Below are 9,453 nucleotides of genomic sequence, written 5' to 3' on the forward strand. Positions count from 1 at the left end.
ATTTTAGTGGTGCACTGAAATCAAAGATTTAACCACATCAATTTAATGTTAAGAATATAACAAAAATTTTACACTTCACATTAACCCTTGAGACATACACAAAGATTCCACTATCCGATATATGTGCTGAATGCTCCAACTTAACATATAGGGAGAGGCATTCAGTCTGATAAATAAGTGTAAACTAAATTTAAAACATTTGTTATAGGTTACAGTCAGTCTGTCTGTTATTCTAGATTCGTAGTTGAAGGCCCAAAATGCATCATTTTTACAGGTACATTCTTACTACGTAAAGGTGCAGAACTCCTGAGGAACTGAGATAAGTTTATTTACAGAGTTAACAATAGAGCAGAAGACAAACACACAAGGCAAACTCTTTTCAGTTAAAATGAAATAACCAGACTACTGGGTCTCTGAAAGCTGGACCTTTTGGTGGCTTATTGCTTACTGCAATTGATCTTTATAGTGCTGTATCACCACACACTCATAGCTCTTGAAGCTGTTTCTTTATGACAATAACTTTTCACTGTCACGGTGATGGGCATGATATGGTGCCCAAATCCCTGGATGCCTCTCTAAGGTGCAGAGACAATTTGAACATATAAAATGTATGCTGTTGCTCCTGCTGGCATTATTTTGTCATCTTGGACTTCCTTCGGGGATTTAAATGTGCCTGTTAGCTTAGACAGGGCCTCTTACTCCCATACAGGGATTGATCAGACCCAGCGCAGTGTCAGGCATCCTGACATTATGTGGTGCTATTTATGGCCACGTGGTGACTGGCAAATGGCAGCCACTCTGCAGCTAGTTTTGTGACTGTAACTCTTTCAGATTGAAGAGTTCCTGAGAATTAATGTCTCTTGGGTCTTGCTTCATTTCAAATAGTAGCAATTGCAAGTAAACAGTGGCTTACAGGATCTCATCATGAGTCTTGTATATTTCTTCATGCAAGTGCCTCTCTTGTTTTCTGTATCACATGGACTCTGTCATGGTTTAAGTTGATTTGATACAATATCTTTTAAGATGATGTCACAGTCAATGACTCATTGAGGGCAAAGATTACATGGTAAAGCAAAAGCCTAGCAGCTGTTTAAATAGATTATCCTTGATACATTTACAATAAAAATGCAAGTGCTAAAATTGTTCAGTGTGGTGTTAGGATAGGGAATCTGGTCTAAAACACAGCATTGGAAGTCCTGGCTCTGCCAATGACTATGTGACTGCTTTGTGCCTCAGTTTCCCGTTTGTAAAAATGGTTATACATAACCATTTCATGCGGTTTTGTAAAGATTAACTAACGTGAAATGCTTTCAGTTGGAAAGTGCTACAGAAGTGCAGGGTATGATAAGAACATTTATTACAATTCTAATAGCAGTAGTCATTAAGCACAGGAACATATAAGAGGGTCCACGCTGAGGATAGGATTCACAAAAGGACTTAGGCACCTGGCTGTACTTTAGATGCCTAAGTCCAACATGTAGGCACCACAGCTATTCACAAAGTCCCTGCTCAGCTGCCACCTAACCCTGTAGGTGCCTAAAGTTCTCTAGGTACCTACATTTCCCTGTTAAAGTTTCCCCTCTTAAAGTACCCATTGTTACACATTTGTTTTTTTTTAACCCAAATCTCTTAGTGACTTTTACTCTGTGTGAGGTGGTGTCAGGAAATAAATCAAGGGAGACACGGCCATCCGACCGATAGATGGCTGGCACAAACAGGACAACACAACAGTGCTTTTACTTAAACCTTAACTTTACTTAGTCTCAAACATTTACACACGTCTGCAACAGGTTAGTAAAACACCCCCAACCCTTGATAATTACCAGAGCTGAGTGTGGCTTTCGAGTGGCACAGCAACAGGCTTCCATTGGACAAACTTCCGTCTGCCAGTGGGGACCCCAAGATGCGTCCAAAGGGAGCATCCCTGAAGAAACCCTCCTAAAGAGTCTACCTACCTCAAACTTTTTTCCTTATTTATACATCAGTAATACAATGACATATCACTGAAAGAAAACTTGCTAATCAAGCAGTTTTTAAAGGTCAAGCAAAAGGTTTTCTTATGATCATCAATTAACCAGATATGTTTTTTTCAGAGTGTACATGCCTTGGGACCCTGAGAGACACATTCCTAAGAGCACATTATAGACATGCTTCCTGTTTTTCTAAAGTACCTATAACAGCATTTTCAACATTCTTAGCAGGAAGGACGTGGGGTCAAGCTGCCCTTTCTGTGGCACCCAAAACCTCCTCCCCTCCTGCCTTGGTTAAGCTAAAGCCGCTACATGACCAATTTACGGCCTGCTGACTTGGCTGCTTTTAGCAATAAGCAATAGTGGTTTCAGGCACTTTACTGGTTTGCCAAAGTCTTCCCGTACACCATGGCACCTACATTTCAATAACTGACCATGTGCACAGCCGTGAAAGTCCTGACATGATGCAGTAGCTTGGCACCTAACTCATATCTAAGCTCTAGCAGGCTTCTCAAACTGGGCATTCCCCTGTTTCTCTTACATTTGGGATCTGAGCCAGTAGGCATGCTCAGAGCACACCTAAACCCATACAAGGTGGCTAGAGAAGGGGCAGGAGGAAATGGGAGAACCATGTTCTACTCCCCCAGCTCCATTTTTAATTATTTATTAATACAATGGAACAGCTTCAACAGGATAAGTTAAGAGAAACCAGCCCTGGAATATTCCATAACCTGGTGGATACAGCACTCACCTGCGAGACCTAAGCTGAAATCCCTTTTTCACATCAGGCAGAGGAGGAAACTGAAACAGTCTTCCACATCCTGGATAAGTGCCCTAATCATTGGGCTAAAAGTTATGGGTGGGAGGCACCACCACATCATCCTGCTCCTTGACTTTTCTTCAAAAAGAGCTGACCAGGCTTAGGTGCCTAACTGCATGAGAGGGTTTATGGCTGTGAAGCCTGAGTGGAGCCAGGCGCTTCCCTCCAGCCTTGTCATAGACACCTGTCTCCCTGAGGGGGATGTGGTTTAGGACAGATCCTTCTCAGCATCCTTTCTACTGGCTAGCTTAGGTGGCTCCCTGCTCAGCATGCTGGCCTTTGTGCATTGTACAGGGAGCCAGGCACCTAACTCAGGGATGTGAATTCCACTGAGCATTGCAGCACCATTTAGTCCTAAGGGCCAAATTCTGGCTTTAGCTATTTTTGCACAATTCTCATTCAAGTCAGTGGGAGTTATATACACATGCCTGAGGACAGACTTGAATTGGCCCAGTGGCAATTACTGGCTCCCTTAGTCTATAGGTACTATTTTCCTAGGCCTTAGTTGTACCAGTTCCTAGGCCTCCCACCTTGAAACAGCAGCAAGTTCAGAGGAAAGGGTGATTCCCAGCAGATCTGTCCAACCTTTTGAAGTTATATTATCACTCTGCTCATGGGATTGTTTATATTGTGAGATTCTTAGCTTCTTTGTTTAGTACAAGAGACTTCTTTGTGATCACATCTCATGCTGTGTAATGCATAAGCCAGTGCATGGGGAACTCTTGGGAGGAGGGAAAAGCAGCAGATTCCCTTTCTAGGACCACTGGAGTCCCAGTGCCTGCTTTCTTCCCCCATGAAGAGACTGTAACTGAGGTTCAGTGAGGTGGTAAATATGGGAGCATGATTTATCCCATCACGGCTTGGGTTGTCACACTGTATATAATAAATGCCCTGAAGTGACTTATGCTGTTTGCACAGTAGAACCAGCAAAGGTAAGTATGGGAGAAAGAGATATAATTCCTCTAAGCAAAATCTGTCATTTCCAAGTGTAGGATGTTATCACTAATAATTTGAGCTAAGTGTGTGGTCTCTTGTTCCTTCTTGAAATCAACCTACTTTCAACTATCCACAGAAGGCTCCTTATGGTTGTAGGTCTTAACGTCACAGCTGGAAGCCCTGACATTGCCAAGTCCTGTGCTGGCTGCTTGTGAAAAATCATTCATGAATTTAGCTACAGCCAAAACAAGAAAAGTAAGAGCAGAAAAAGCCCAGCAGCTTGAAAGCAAATCACCTTCCTTAGGTTATCAGCTGCATCTGAGTTAGTTCAATGAAGAATGCAATTAGTTTCCAGAATCTTAGAAGCTTTAGAGGAAAATAACAAACAAGTGTACTTACCACATTAATGTGTGTGTTTAAATCTTTTGATTGAAATGGGTATATCTAAGAGTTGACAGTGCTCAAAAGACTTGCATTTCATCACTTTGATCATCTTTGTCACTTGCCTCTGGATCCTTTCCAGTTTCTCTACATGAGTAGTTCTCAACCTATTAATCATTGTGGGTCATATATGCCAGGCGGCAGCCCTGACCCCGGATCCTGTTGTATGTTGCCAGGTGGCAGCCCCAAAGCTGGACCCCATTGCGCAGGGCTGGGAAGCAGCCCCGACCCCAGACTCTGGATCTTGCTGGGCAGGGCAGCAGCCCCAACCCCAGACCCTGGACCCCACTGTGTGGGGCCAGGCAGCAACCCTGACTCTGGACTCTGCTGTTCGGGGCCAGGCGGGTGCCCTGACCCTAACCCCAACCCTGCTGTGTGGGGCCGGGTGGCAACTCTGACCCCAGACCCCATTGTCAGGGGCTGGGTAGCAGACACCCTGGACCCTGCCGGGTGGCAGCCCTGACCCTGGACCCTACCACGTGGCATCCTCAGCCCCCGACCCCGTTGCCCTTTAGCACACAGCTCTAGGCACATTGTCAGGTGTGTGCTAATTGGGCCACATGCGGCCCACGGGTTGAGAACCACTGCTCTACATCCTTTCTATACATTGGTAACCAAAACTGGACACACTGTCCAGCTGAGGCCCAACCAGTGCTGAGTAAAGTGGTACTATCACCTCTCATGATTTGCATGCTATGCCTCTGTTAATGCAACCTAAAATTGCATTTGTTTTTTTCCAAAAGCATCCCATTGCTGACTCATGTTGAGGTTGTGATCCATTACAACTCCCAAATTCTTTTCAGCAGTGCTACTGCCGAGCCATTTATCCCCCATTCTGTATTTGCGCATTTGGCTTTTCTTCCCTAAATGTAGCACCTTACATTTGTCTTTGTTGAATTTCATTTTGTTGTCTGTAGCCCAGTTCTCCAGTTTATCAAGATCTTTCTGAATTTTAGCTCTATCCTCCAAAGTTTTGGCAATCCCCCTAGCTTTTTGTCATCTGCCGATTTGATCACTGTGCTCTCTATTCCTACATCCAGGTCATTAATAAAGATGTTAAACAACATCGAACCCAGAACAGATCCTTGTGGAACCACACTTGAGACCCCTCACCAATCTGACATCATTATATTAATAGTTACTCTTTATTTGCAGTTGTTTAACCAATTATGTATCCATTTAATGGTAGTTCTGCCAAGCCTGTATTTCTCTAGCTTACTTATCAGAATGTCATGTGGGACTGTGTCAAAAGCCTTGCTGAAGTCCAGGTATGTTATATCCACCACATTCCCCCTATCCACCAAACCAATTGCCCTGTCAAAGAAGGAAATCAACTTTGTTTGTCATGATTTGTTCTTAGTAAATCCATGCTGGTTGCTAGTAATTACCCTTTCATTCTCCAGGCATTTGCAAACTGAATGTTTTATACATTGCTTTAGTAGCTTCCCAAGTATCAAAGTCAGTCTGACTGGTCTATAGTTCCCTGGCTCTTCCTTTTTCCCCTTTTAAAAATGGGCACTGTTAGCCCTTCTCCAGTCTTCCAGGCCCTCTCTTATCATCCATGAGTTTACAAATATTGCCAGTGGCTCTGAAATTTTTTCAGCTAATTCCTTCAATACCCTGGCGTGGATAGCACCAGGCCCTGCTGATTTGGGCAGGAAAGTGGCAGACCCAGCACTAGAACCCTGTCTGCTTCATCCTAGGCTAGTGCCATGTCCATGGGAGAATACTGTGTCTCTAAAAACCCTGAGTCCATGAATAACTGCAAACCTGGCCTTTATTGTAATAGTTATTTATTGAGGGCTGACAGCATCCTCGGTGCTGTACAAACATAAGGGAAGATCTGCTGTCTATTTCAAGAAGTTTGCAATATAGAGTAGAGACACAGGGAAGTTCAGTTGAATCTGAACTGTACTTAGTGCATCTGAGAGAAGAGGTTGTAAATGTGGTAATGAATCCCCTTTATGCCCCTCCAATCCTGGGTTCACTTAAGAACTGGTCTGGCCCACAGTGCAACTCAGAGCAGCGTGAGGGCCTGTTTCAGAAGCTGAGAACCAGTGGAATATTGCAGCTGTGTTCCCATTCTCTAATCGTGGCTACACTCTATGCTAGCGGCCAAGGAAGCGGGTGGTAGCTGACCCTACACCAGCCATAAGTTCCCCTCCAGGTGGGAGAATCCCTAGGAAAATGGTTATGCCACCCTTATGGCCATTGGGCACCTCCAGCAATGCAAAGCGCCATATTGAGGTAGAGGATGTGGGTGAAACAAGGGTACACGGCTTAAGTATTAAATGTTAAAGTTGGGGATGCCTTTATAAAATGTGTTTAAATCTATATTAATACTTTCTGGTCATATCAAAGGGGCCCAGTTTAAGTTCTATTGCCAAGTTTTATTGTTGCATAATACTTCATATTTCAAGGTAAGTTTTTATATGAACCAGTAATTTAGATGGGAGATTGTAATTATGTGAGGTCTTATATTGTAAAAAAGTCCTTGGAACATGTTTTGCAAAGGAAATTATCTATTCTTAACATCGTGGTAGATCTGCCACCAACTGCTCATGAAAAGCAGTAGGAATTAGCTTCACAGAATATCTGTTGTCAAAATGAAAGCATGCTAAGGAAGCCCCACACTATGAATAAGAAACTGATTTTTCACTTTTAAACCACTTTGAATTACTGGAGGTAAATTATTTCAGCGTTTGCTAATAAAACACCTTGCCAGCCAAAACCACATTCAGTTTAGAAGAGCTTAATTATTTATTAGAAATAAAAAGTTATTTCCTTAAAGTAAAAAAAGTGTATGTATAATGTCATAAGGAATTTACGTTGTGGTTTAGCTTAATTGTACTATCATTTCATGTCAATCCAGCTAAAACAAAATACATGATCTGGGAATTAAGGAAACCAAAGAGTTACAAAAATTAAGGGGACATTTTTACACACTGGATCAAATTCCATTAGTTGAACTAGTATAGCACTTGAATTAATTGACATTACCTTCTACTCCTGCTCTAATTCTGTGCTACTGCACAATGCAGAATTTGCACAGAATTAATGTTCCCAGCAGAATTTGTGATTTCCCTAAGCAGTCCTGCCCCGACCTGGCATGGGTGGCATGGACAGGGGGAGTGTCAATATATTTTGTTATTTTGATAAATAAAATATGCAGAATTTTAAAATATTGTGCACAGAATTTTAAATTTTTGGTGCAGAATTTCCCAAGGAGTAATATTCATTGGAGTTATTCTTTGTAATATCTGACACTAATGTTTGTTTTGTGTGAGTACAGCAGGAGCAGCTCTGAATGTAAGTCATTGTCTTTTGGGGGCAAAAGATCCCTTATCTGTCTTGGTTGGTTGGTACAGGAAGCATGAAAGATGTTAACTGATTATATGAACTATCAGGAACAGACAGCTGCACAACTCACTATGCAACTGATTATATTTTTGATATTGTCCCATTAGAACTAAGAAAATTAGTCTTTGGAAAGCTGCATCTCATCAGGAAAGTGGTTTCAGGAGCGCATATCGCTTTTTGCCTTTTATATAAAGGTATCAGGAATTCAACAATTATCTTTTTAAATTTAATCATTTACTGAATTTCCAGATTAGACTCTTACTACCAATAGCAAACCAGTTAGACTGAATATCTCCCCTGCATATTAATGCAATTCCTTTGGGTTTTGCTTTTGTGAGGACTTGCATTCTCTTCTGCTTTGAAAGGAGCTCTTGTGGCACTGTATTGCTCAACTACATTTTTCCTCTGACACTTTTCTAGATAACAAAAAACCTAAATATAAAGAATCAAAACAAAAATATTTGTTCTGACAAGACACCTAGTTCTATTATCATAGATTTTAAGGCCAGAAGGCACCATTATGATCATCTAGTCTGAACTCCTGCATAATACAAGCCATGGAACATTCCCCAGTAATTTGTCCATTAAGAGCCTAATTTAAAAAATCCAGTCTTGACCTAAAAATACTTCAAGTGATGGATCAGAGAAATAGATTGGCCTAACTCTCCTCATATTAGTTTTACACCAGTGTAACTCCACTGATTTTTTTGTGGAGTTAGTCCAGATTTATTAATTTAACAGTCTGAGGAGAAACAGGCCCACTGACTATGAGTCAATCAAAATGTAGGAGGAAATGACCAGGCAGAAAACACAAACAGAAACTGTATTGTCAGAGCAATATTGCAAGGACTGAATATTATTGTCAACAAAAGGAAGAATTTAGGTTCAACATCCAAGCTGCCTTAAATTAGTTTTACAATCTGGTATAGTCTTGCCTTTAGGATTTAAATCTTTTTAAAAATAATCCTGCACTGAGAAACTGATAACAAATACGACAGGTTTCAGAGTAGCAGCCGTGTTAGTCTGTATTCGCAAAAAGAAAAGGAGTACTAGTGGCACCTTACAGACTAAACCAATTTATTTGAGCATAAGCTTTTGTGAGCTACAGCATCCGATGAAGTGAGCTGTAGCTCACGAAAGCTTATGCTCAAATAAATTGGTTAGTCTCTAAGGTGCCACTAGTACTCCTTTTCTTTTTAATAACAAATAATAGCTGCTATTTATTTAGGATCTGATTCTGCCACCATTAGTTAGGTTAGTACCTTGCTCTGCAAGTAGTCTTCTTAACTACTCAGGGAGCAAGGTATAAGTCAAAGTGAGTAAAGTCCTTATTAACTAGACTGTTTTCTGTTGATTCTAAAACAAGCTAACCAAACAGTCTCTATTTTTTTAAACTGAATCGTGCAGCTCCAGGGCGTTCCCTAATGACTGATCTAGCAAAGACAGGGCCTAGAGCGTTAATTGGTGGAGCTGGGTTTGTGAGGCAAATAGCAGAAAGACTAGAGAAGCTGAGGGAAATAGCAGAAAGACTAGAGAGGCTGAGAGAAAATGCAGCAAATGGCCGGGTTTGCTGTAAGCTGGGAAGAGGGAGGTGCAGTATCTCAGGTACAGGATGGGGAAGGGCTGGCTGCACTCACTGACTGACAAGTCCAGGCACTAGTTGACTACCCAATACCATTGACCAAAAGGCAGGTACACCACTTCCTAGGCTTGGCTGACTATTACAGGCAGTATGTACCGAGCATTGCTATGAAAGCAGCCCCCCTTACTGAACAGGTGAAGGACACTAGCCCCAGAAAGGTTAAATGGACAGAGGCTTGCAATGGCTCCTTCAAAACATTAAAGAACTGTTTCTTAAAGAGCAGGGGCCAGGGAGAATGGGGAGGTGGGGTGCAAAATACAGGTTCATCTAAGGCATCATTTTCC

At 41.9% G+C, this 9,453-nt stretch overlaps 1 long non-coding RNA gene across 1 annotated transcript in view; it reads left to right on the forward strand.

Moving 5' to 3' along the window:
* The window catches only part of LOC144930123 (uncharacterized), a 45,711-nt gene extending 37,161 nt beyond the window's left edge, over positions 1 to 8,550 (forward strand). The window contains exon 2 of the long non-coding RNA XR_013635215.1: positions 1,634 to 8,550. This is a non-coding gene — a long non-coding RNA (uncharacterized LOC144930123). The remainder of the gene's footprint in view (positions 1 to 1,633) is intronic.
* Positions 8,551 to 9,453: the final 903 nt, after the last annotated feature.

This window comes from Lepidochelys kempii, chromosome 1, assembly GCF_965140285.1.
Source record: "Lepidochelys kempii isolate rLepKem1 chromosome 1, rLepKem1.hap1, whole genome shotgun sequence".
Lineage (NCBI taxonomy): Eukaryota > Metazoa > Chordata > Testudines > Cheloniidae > Lepidochelys > Lepidochelys kempii.